Genomic DNA, 9,446 nt, shown 5'->3' with positions numbered 1-9,446 from the left:
CAGAACGTTCTGGCTCATGGGCTGTTCTGATATCAGTTTATCTTTTGTTTGTTTGTTTGTTTGTTTGTTTCCATCCTGCTGTTGCAGAGGGTTTGAAGTGCATTGCATATCATTTTCAGTTATTGGCTCATTTACGGTAAAATTAATCTTGGTGCATTAAACTTTCAGTCTGGTGTTGTGTCCAGTTGTTTGCTGACCTGCAAAAAACTCAGAAAGAACCAAACCCACAGCTGTGTTGTTAATGATTTAGGTACAGTGAAGCCATCACATCATCTCAGTGGGTGTAGTTTGATGTCATTTAGCCACATCATGTAACAGAAGCTCAGACACCCCAGCACCTCCACCACCTCCACCACCTCCAGCTCTCTTCCTCTCAGCTGACCTGCTGTCAGTAACAGTAACAGTCTTTATATTTAAGATCATTCTCTGACACCTTCAAAGAAACTCCTCCATCTTTCTGATGAAGCATCAACTTTACGTTCACATGGAGGAAACATCTCTGCTTTTGCTGCTCTGTAAGTTCAGTCTGTGTGAAGATTCAGCTGAGGAAATCTAACAAAAAAACCTCAAAAAAACCGTCTGTAGTTTGTTTTTAGTGATGTTTGTCTGTAAGATGAATCTTCTGTACATGTTTCAGCTGAACAATCTCCTCCTTTCTGCTCCGATTCTTATAATCAGCAAACAGAGATGTTGCGTCTGCTCTGCTCTCTGATCACTTCATTAAACACCACAAACTCTAAACTAACCTGAGTCTTGTTTCTCTTTAATTCTGATCTCACTGCTGAGCTGCAACAAAAACTAAGGTCAGTAACCTCCTTTACTCAGTCTGAAACTCCCTGATTGTGTCTGCTAAACTCAGGCTACATCCACATGTATAGAGGTATTTTTGAAAAAAAAAATCCCATACACATGTGCAAAGATGTCTCCGTCCACATGTAAACGCTAAAAACCCAGTCAAATGCTGTCATTTAACCGTGTAGAAATGTTGGCCAATTAGAAGTCTAGAAGCATGGGAGGTAAAGACTAAACAGGGTTCTTAAGTACTCCGGAATAGTTTTTGTATTTTTCTGGAAAGGCAGCTCATTTTGTGTTACTTTTGAAGTGCCTTTGTAGAAATTCATCTCATGTAAACAATGACGTGGCTTAGACTGGGATAGTAAAAAAAGGTGCACACCTTTGATGTTGCATGACTAAATCCCCATTTTCCTTGTCCACATGTAAACGCAAAAACTGAGTTTTTAAAAAGCAGTTTTTAGTGATCAAAAACGCTGTTTAAGTGTGGATGAAAGGTAGGAAAAACTGCGCTTTCAAAAATACCCATGTATGTTTGGACGTAGCCTCATCTTGGTTTGATTTTGTGTTTGCAGGTCTCCTCCCTGTTATACTCTGGTGGCTTTTAATGTGGGCACAAATATAAAAGATCACCGTTGTATCATTTTAACCCTCACAGCTCGTCTGACTGTGAGTCCCAGCAGCTCTCAGTTCTTTAAAGAAGATTTTGTGTCTCTGAGCTGTGAGGAGGACGACAGCTCTGCTGGATGGACTCTGAGGAGAAACACAAGCAAAGATAAACAGGACTCAGTGTGGAGATGGGTGGGGATAACCAGCTGGTTCTTCCTGTAGCATCAGCTACATTGACACATTGGACAGTGGAGTTTACTGGTGTGAGTCCAGAGAGGGTCCCATCAGTAACATGGTTAACCTGACAGTCACTGGTAAGCTGAGTGTGTGGAGTTAGTGTTGATGAAGCTGTGTGTAAATGGATGAAATGCTGTAGTTTGTCTCTGTGTTGAGGTGGATCAGTGATCCTGCAGAGTCCTGTCCTCCCTGTGATGGAGGGAGATGACGTCACTCTGCTCTGTAAAACAAAGACCACTCCCTCCAACCTCCCAGCTGCTTTCTATAAAGATGGCTCCCTCATCAGGAAGCAGCCTACAGGTCACATGACCATCCAGCATGTTTCCAGGTCTGATGAAGGCCTCTACAAGTGTGACATCAGCGGTCATGGAGAGTCTCCATCCAGCTGGATCACTGTCACAGGTGAGGAGCTTCACTCTGATTTCACCTCTTATTTCATCCACATATTCACCTGAACAGGTGGGATTCTCTCTGCAGGTAAACCTACATCTACAGCTTCATCTTTCATTTCTTCTCCCTTCAGCCTTGTGTTCAGAGTGGGCTTCTACCTGGTGGTGCTCTGTCCATACTTAATCTTCGCTGTCCTCACAGTGTCTTTATAATGACACATACCCACAGGTGACCCACAGACACCACAGAGCATCACTTCTGAAGCAGACCTCATGTTCTGTCAGATTTCATATTTCTTATTAATGATTCTATTGTGTCTCTGTGGTTCTCACTTGCCTTCATCTGTCATCTTTATTCTGGAGATGATTCGGATAAATGGACTCTAAAGTACTCTAAATGTACTTATGTGGTCCATTGAACTATATTGGTATTTACTCTGTACTACACTATACTGAAATCACATATTGGGTTAAATTGAGATATATAGCATAAAATTATAGTGAAACACGAGCATTCTGTTTTCAATATTTTTAATCATGTTAAAAAATTATTAAAATCTTTATTCATATTACTGAGAAATTATTCTTTATTAGCCTCTCTGATTCTTCTTCATACTTGTTCAAACTCTGCAGAAGAATCTATTCTGTAAGTCTCTCTGAGGCCTGTACAATAACTCAGAGATGAGAAATTACCATTGTTATCATGCTGCAATTGTTTTTTCTGTATTTGTTCTTTCACAAAAAGTTTACTTCTGAATATAAACTTTGAACAGCAACTCTGTGGCTCTTCAGTACTCGTCTTCATTCTCGTTTCTCCTCCGCTCCACCATCTCTCTTTCTATTTTCACTGGCATGCTTGACTTCCTGGGCTTCTTCTTTGGCACGGGGTCAATTGACTCCGGCTGCCACCGATTTCCTTCGCAGTAATGGGATGCTCTCTGAGTGTCACAACTTTCTTGGGAAATTGGGGTGGTGCTGGAAGAATGGTTAGTCAGAAGGGGGTGTTTGATTTTGTCTGTTGCAGAACTGACTACAGGGATCAGAGAGGGAGGGGAACCTAGAGAAGAAGCAGTATGAACTGAATGGAGGTGGGGTGGAAGCGGAGGCAAGACCTGGGGGTTATTTAGGGCAAAGGTGGGATTGGTGTGTTGGTTCTGGTGCTGAAGAGGGGAAGAAACAGGAGTTGAGTCAGCGTGATGTGGCATGCTCTGGAGAAAGCAATGTTGGAGGTTTTTGTGACCATTTAAGCCACTCCCCACAGTGTGCACATGTGCCTGTGAATCCTTAGTATGTTTCCAAAATGTGTTGGCATTTTCCTTTTTCCTATACACATACATGTGACTGTCTTGTGTGCTTTTGCGAGCCTGTTTAGAGCCATGTATCTGTGTATCAGTGTGAACGCTTGTGTGGTCAGAGTGTAAGCTGCTGTAGGTGTCTCTGCTGCTGCTCGTGTGAAGTCTTGGGTTTGGGTTGGCGCTGTGTCGGTTTCGACTACGCAGCGAGCTGAAGACCATGGTGCAGCCTGCCACTGTACAGCGATGTTTGATCTTCAGATGGACAGCGTTGTAGTGGATCTTCAGTGTTCCTGCACAAATTAAAATGGGATTTTTGTTAGGTTGCTACCGAGCTACAAATAAAAACTTTTCAGGGCTGAAAATTAAATGGTATTAAATTGAATTCAAAGTTTCTTTTCATTAATGCTGGTGTATGATTCAAAAATGAGATCATTAATAGACAAGAGTAGTAGACCTTGAATTAAATCTTGTGGATCTCCATCGGACAGACACAGGTCATTTTTATAGGAAACTTGAATTTCTGTTTTTAAAACTGCTCCTGCTTCTGTTTTAGCAGATTGGACTAGTTCTTCACTATTCACACGTAATGTACACTCATTCTGCTGAAGTTATAAAACAACTGTTGCATGTTGATTTTAAATTGTCCTCAGATGAAGAAGTGCTGAAAAGAGTAAAAAGTATGAATGTCAGTGTAAATATGACTTGAGCCTAAAATACTTTGAGTAGTTAGTAAGACTAGAAAACAACTGTTTAAAAATAAGTCCATCCAGCTAAGCAAGCTTTTTGACTTTTCGTGCCAGTAGGAACCTCTCCTCACGTGCTCTCAAAGCATCACTTTAGATTTACAGTAATTAACTGATTAAAAGCAGTGCATGATGGACGTTTTCCAACAACCAAACTTAAAAGAGCTTTCTTTTCTCTGCAGTTTCCCAGTGGAAAAGTTTTGGACCGCTGGTTTATGGTGACTCCAGAAGAAGAAGTGCTCATCTTCAAACAGTTCCTTCGCTTTGGAGAGACGCGACCCATAGTCAAGTTGATGCTTCAGACTGCAGACGGTGCTGAAATCCTCTCTGATCCTGAGCTGAAACCCACACACAGCAGCTGCCAGTCAAGCACGAAAGAAGGAACGATGATGATGTTAAGGAGTTCAAGAGGAGATTCACGACTGGTGACCAGTGTCTGTCATTTAGAAAAAAGCAGTCCTGCTGACCACAACAATAATGTCCGCCATTTTGAAAAGTTTGCTGGTGGACTTTCTTTTCTGCTGCCATTCCATTTTCCAAGCTCGGCCTTCCACTGTTTGGTTTCTCCCAGTAAGGTAATCAAATGATATTAAGTTTTTTAAATACTCGAAACCTCTTACATTAAAGTTCCTCCAGATTTAGGCTTCTTACATTTACAATTACCATCTTTTTTTCTATCAGGAGCTTATTCCTCCCAGTAAGCTGACACAGTTTCTACGAAAGTCCCATTGCAGCAAATTGGTTGAGAAGCACAAGCCAGAAGGAGGAAGAACAGACCAAGAGACTGATCCAATCTTACCTCAGTGTATAGGAGAACTGGCCTAAAAGTCAAAGCAGACCCCGATAAGCCAAGCCCGCCTCGCTCGCTGTGGTATCCCTCCTTCCACAGTGAGCAGGACTATGACCTTCAGAGGGGAACAGCCAAACACGAGAGTGACTTTTCCCTTTCTCCTACCTTAAACCCATCAACAATCATTTCTTCCTGTTCAGTCTTTTCACCCATCTCCCCCTCTCCGTCCTCACCTTTGAAGATTTCCCAAAAAGTGCCAGGCTCCCATTCTTCTTCTCTACATCCTCTCCCTTCCTTCTCCTCATCTTTCCTTTGTCCTCTTCCCACTGCCTCACTTTCTTCCTCCCTGCATCCTCCCCCCTCCTCATCTACTACCCTCCATCCACTCCCCTCCACCCTCTGCTCTGTCCCTTCATCTGCTGCAGGAGGTCGGAAAGGGAGGGTCTGCTGTGGCGTTTGCGGGAAAAGCTTCTATGACAAAGGTATGGATCCTCAGGCCTTTGTGAGTGTGTGTGTGCAATAATAGAGTCTGAAAGAAAAAAAATGTATATATATACTATAAATTATCCTATAGTATAAATATAGGACTTAATTTTTGTGTTGCACTTTTATATCTGCTGTATATCAAGTGTCTTGTGCAAAATGAGAGACCAGAATGTGTAATGTATACCTCAGTATCACTATACTGATAACAAAATTTATTTGGACAAAGTTAAAAACATCAGATGGATATTGTGTAACTAAGTTACAGCTAGCTGGCTAACCGCGTAATCTATGCTGTTACTATAGAAAGTAAATGTTAGTTACGCATCCTTAAATGGTTTACTGACAGCTTAAACAAGACTAACATTAAACATGATAGTATTATGTATAACATCCATCCCGCCATTTTCTTCCGCCTATTCAATTCAGAGTCGCGGGTTGGGCTGGAGCCTATCCCAGCTCTCTTAGGGCGAGAGGCAGGGTACACCCTTGGCAGGTCACCAGTCTGTCACAGGACAAACCCAGAGAGATAGGCAACCATTCCCCTAACCCTCTTTAGACAATTCAGAATCACTAATTAACCTAACCCCGCTAACTGCAGCATGGTGGTGTGGTGGTTGGCACTGTTATCTCCAAGCAAGAAGGTCCTTGGTTTGAATCCACCATCTGGTTGGGGTCTCATTTTGTAAAGTTTGCATGTTCTACTCATGTCTGTGAGGGTTATGTACAAGTACTGCTACAGACATGCAGTTAGTTATAAATTTGAATAACAAAGTATTTTTTGGAGTACCACAGGGTTCTGTTTTGGGTCCTATATAGTTTATCTTGTTTTCTTGGGGTTCCCCTTAGTCCAATTGAATATTCTCTATTTCCTTACTCTATCTTTAGACTCTATCCCTTACTTCATGGTGTACTTAGAGAGTCTTTTTTCTGCCAGTAAAGCAGGCTATAAAAATGACCTGTGTCTGTCCGATGGAGATCCACAAGATTTAATTCAAGGTCTACTACTCTTGTCTATTAATGATCTCATTTTTGAATCATACACCAGCATTAATGAAAAGAAACTTTGAATTCAATTTAATACCATTTAATTTTCAGCCCTGAAAAGTTTTTATTTGTAGCTCGGTAGCAACCTAACAAAAATCCCATTTTAATTTGTGCAGGAACACTGAAGATCCACTACAACGCTGTCCATCTGAAGATCAAACATCGCTGTACAGTGGCAGGCTGCACCATGGTCTTCAGCTCGCTGCGTAGTCGAAACCGACACAGCGCCAACCCAAACCCAAGACTTCACACGAGCAGCAGCAGAGACACCTACAGAAGCTCTGACCACACAAGCGTTCACACTGATACACAGATACATGGCTCTAAACAGGCTCGCAAAAGCACACAAGACAGTCACATGTATGTGTATAGGAAAAAGGAAAATGCCAACACATTTTGGAAACATACTAAGGATTCACAGGCACATGTGCACACTGTGGGGAGTGGCTTAAATGGTCACAAAAACCTCCAACATTGCTTTCTCCAGAGCATGCCACATCACGCTGACTCAACTCCTGTTTCTTCCCCTCTTCAACACCAGAACCAACACACCAATCCCACCTTTGCCCTAAATAACCCCCAGGTCTTGCCTCCGCTTCCACCCCACCTCCATTCAGTTCATACTGCTTCTTCTCTAGGTTCCCCTCCCTCTCTGATCCCTGTAGTCAGTTCTGCAACAGACAAAATCAAACACCCCCTTCTGACTAACCATTCTTCCAGCACCACCCCAATTTCCCAAGAAAGTTGTGACACTCAGAGAGCATCCCATTACTGCGAAGGAAATCGGTGGCAGCCGGAGTCAATTGACCCCGTGCCAAAGAAGAAGCCCAGGAAGTCAAGCATGCCCGTGAAAATAGAAAGAGAGATGGTGGAGCGGAGGAGACACGAGAATGAAGAGGAGTACTGAAGAGCCACAGAGTTGCTGTTCAAAGTTTATATTCAGAAGTAAACTTTTTGTGAAAGAACAAATACAGAAAAAACAATTGCAGCGTGATAACAATGGAATTTCTTATCTCTGAGTTATTGTACAGGCCTCAGAGAGACTTACAGAATAGATTCTTCTGCAGAGTTTGAACAAGTATGAAGAAGAATCAGAGAGGCTAATAAAGAATAATTTCTCAGTAATATGAATAAAGATTTTAATAATTTTTTAACATGATTAAAAATATTGAAAACAGAATGCTCGTGTTTCACTATAATTTTATGGTATATATCTCAATTTAACCCAATATGTGATTTCAGTATAGTGTAGTAAAGAGTAAATACCAATATAGTTCAATGGACCACATAAGTACATTTAGAGTACTTTAGAGTCCATTTATCCGAATCATCTCCAGAATAAAGATGACAGATGAAGGCAAGTGAGAACCACAGAGACACAATAGAATCATTAATAAGAAATATGAAATCTGACAGAACATGAGGTCTGCTTCAGAAGTGATGCTCTGTGGTGTCTGTGGGTCACCTGTGGGTATGTGTCATTATAAAGACACTGTGAGGACAGCGAAGATTAAGTATGGACAGAGCACCACCAGGTAGAAGCCCACTCTGAACACAAGGCTGAAGGGAGAAGAAATGAAAGATGAAGCTGTAGATGTAGGTTTACCTGCAGAGAGAATCCCACCTGTTCAGGTGAATATGTGGATGAAATAAGAGGTGAAATCAGAGTGAAGCTCCTCACCTGTGACAGTGATCCAGCTGGATGGAGACTCTCCATGACCGCTGATGTCACACTTGTAGAGGCCTTCATCAGACCTGGAAACATGCTGGATGGTCATGTGACCTGTAGGCTGCTTCCTGATGAGGGAGCCATCTTTATAGAAAGCAGCTGGGAGGTTGGAGGGAGTGGTCTTTGTTTTACAGAGCAGAGTGACGTCATCTCCCTCCATCACAGGGAGGACAGGACTCTGCAGGATCACTGATCCACCTCAACACAGAGACAAACTACAGCATTTCATCCATTTACACACAGCTTCATCAACACTAACTCCACACACTCAGCTTACCAGTGACTGTCAGGTTAACCATGTTACTGATGGGACCCTCTCTGGACTCACACCAGTAAACTCCACTGTCCAATGTGTCAATGTAGCTGATGCTACAGGAAGAACCAGCTGGTTATCCCCACCCATCTCCACACTGAGTCTGGTTTATCTTTGCTTGTGTTTCTCCTCAGAGTCCATCCAGCAGAGCTGTCGTCCTCCTCACAGCTCAGAGACACAAAAGTCTTCTTTAAAGAACTGAGAGCTGCTGGGACTCACAGTCAGACGAGCTGTGAGGGTTAAAATGATACAACGGTGATCTTTTATATTTGTGCCCACATTAAAAGCCACCAGAGTATAACAGGGAGGAGACCTGCAAACACAAAATCAAACCAAGATGAGGCTACGTCCAAACATACATGGGTATTTTTGAAAGCGCAGTTTTTCCTACCTTTCATCCACACTTAAACAGCGTTTTTGATCACTAAAAACTGCTTTTTAAAAACTCAGTTTTTGCGTTTACATGTGGACAAGGAAAATGGGGATTTAGTCATGCAACATCAAAGGTGTGCACCTTTTTTTACTATCCCAGTCTAAGCCACGTCATTGTTTACATGGGATGAATTTCTACAAAGGCACTTCAAAAGTAACACAAAATGAGCTGCCTTTCCAGAAAAATACAAAAACTATTCCGGAGTACTTAAGAACCCTGTTTAGTCTTTACCTCCCATGCTTCATAGACTAAAAAAAAAAAAAAAAAAAAACATAATTGGCCAACATTTCTACACGGTTAAATGACAGCATTTGACTGGGTTTTTAGCGTTTACATGTGGACGGAGACATCTTTGCACATGTGTGTGGGATTTTTTTTTCCATAAATACCTCTATACATGTGGATGTAGCCTGAGTTTAGCAGACACAATCAGGGAGTTTCAGACTGAGTAAAGGAGGTTACTGACCTTAGTTTTTGTTGCAGCTCAGCAGCGAGATCAGAATTAAAGAGAAACAAGACTCGGGTTAGTTTAGAGTTTGTGGTGTTTAATGAAGTGATCAGAGAGCAGAGCAGACGCCATTCTCTC

This window comes from Haplochromis burtoni, unplaced genomic scaffold (genome assembly GCF_018398535.1).
Source record: "Haplochromis burtoni strain Fernald_Lab_line unplaced genomic scaffold, NCSU_Asbu1 Contig_1186, whole genome shotgun sequence".
Taxonomy (NCBI): Eukaryota; Metazoa; Chordata; class Actinopteri; order Cichliformes; family Cichlidae; genus Haplochromis; species Haplochromis burtoni.
This window is presented reverse-complemented; position numbering follows the sequence as displayed.